The following is a 2,072-nucleotide window of genomic DNA, read 5'->3' on the forward strand; positions in this document are numbered from 1 at the left end:
TTTACAAGAAAGCAATAAACACTACGTGATACTCCTACGATGTGTACTCCTACGATACAGGCGTCATATCAGATTAACGTCTGTGGTTCCAGTGTTGGCTCCGCTTTTATAGCAGTCTAATAAACATTACATTTGAATTCCTATGATTCCGAAAGCTATATTGAAGCACTGCTCGGCCCCGGAGGGATACACTAACGAAAGTTACGTATGATATTCACATCACCGCACCGTAAACTGCACTTAGTCCGCCAGAACGACGCAGTGCCCTCTTCATTCCTTACGAGGCTGGGCGATGGCCTCATGCTGACCAAGGATGATGCGAGAGTGAGTGGCAGCTGCTTTGTAGACTATGCTACGTAGGCCGCATGCGCCCAGGTAGTCTACAAATACGACAAGTGTCATCCACTGATGCTGGCCTACGTAGCACTATCTAGGTCTACGTAGCACTATACCTTACCAACGCGAAGGCTGACTTCAGGTCCCGAAAAGTCGCCGGTTCTATCGACAAACAATTTGTCGACGAAATGACCGAGGCATCCACGAATTCCAACAGCTCTACTGTACATCGTACTTCACTACGCATGGACTCTTCGTCACCGTGATCACGACCGGATCCGATAACTAGCCATGACCAGCTGCTGGTGCTCACTGATCACGGTGATAATAACCTCGTTCAAGAAGTGTCAAGAACCTCTTCCACACATGTACACGGGTTGGTGAAACGTGCGTGCGTTTCCATCATAAGGGACAGGTATAAGCACTGCATATCAGCTTGCCGCTTATGGTGTTGATAATACCTACGTTGTCGTTGGCAGCGTTACCGCTGCAAGCAACTGGTTATATAACACATATGCGGCTCTTCAACATATATGAGTGCGTATAAAATTTATAGAAATCTTTATAGTCATTTTGTAACGTTTCACTCAGTGAAAAGGAATTACGCCATAGTCACTTTCCCGCCGCACGCTTCGCATAACATCCACTCCCACGGTACGTGGGATCTGCCGAATTTTTTATATGCTCTATAGCCGTGATCCGACGTTACCACTGGACACCCTACTTCCGGCTACTACATCTCCGCCGAGCGAATACGCACGGGACGCTATCGCTCGTGCAGATTACGCGCGTCAGATCGCCCGCTCTAGGCTGTCGGCTTCACAAGCAACCCAGAAGACCCTCTACGACAGCAGGCATGTCGACGTTCATTTCTCGCCTGGTTCCCTCGTTCTCCTGTGGTGCCCAGTTCGTCGTGCTGGCCTGTCCGAGAAGTTGTTATCCCGCTACATGGGTCCATACCGTATCGTCCGCCAGGTAACGGACGTCACCTACGAGATCGCTCCCGTCTCGGAGACTAACCCGCCTGCAAACACGCCCAGTGACGTAGTGCACGTCAGTCGGCTCAAACAATACCGCCCTCCTTCTGAAGAACATGTTTAAAGTGCACCGAGACGGCGCTTTTACCGCCGGGGGTTATGCTACGTAGCTAACCCATCAAGAGCCGGACATTCTGCATACAGAAGACGACAAAGAGGACTGGCCTGTCGGTCTGCTGTGGGTGCTGTCCTCCATCTTGACCGATGCTGTGCACATCAGTGCCAATACACTTGTAAATAGTCACGCCTCGTGTCATTTTACGTAACAATATTGTCAGTTATGTTGCAGCACATTGAAATTTTCAACTAAAGCATATCGCTGGAATCACTAACGAACACCAGTGAATTGAGAAAAAGTATACATTTATTTTATACACAAGACCTGTGTTCCTGAGAAGGATGTTTCGTAAGTTGCGCTTAAAGGGCCACTAAAGAGCAAAGCGATTTTTTTCGCATTAGTAAAGTAGTCTTCCACGATACCAAAAACACCACGAGAAGACGCTTAATAAGCCAGAAAACGCGCAAAAAGAAAATACAGGTGGCGACGCCAGCTTGGAATTTCCGCACCATTTGCCGTGACGTCACATATTTTGACGGCACCTGCTTGGGCCTACGTAGTTCCTAATCGGTTAAATCGAAGTACATTGTCCTTTGAGGGGGCCAGAGACTTGACATAACGAGTTTGTGGAAATTTCGTCG

This window comes from Rhipicephalus sanguineus, chromosome 8 (genome assembly GCF_013339695.2).
Source record: "Rhipicephalus sanguineus isolate Rsan-2018 chromosome 8, BIME_Rsan_1.4, whole genome shotgun sequence".
Taxonomy (NCBI): Eukaryota; Metazoa; Arthropoda; class Arachnida; order Ixodida; family Ixodidae; genus Rhipicephalus; species Rhipicephalus sanguineus.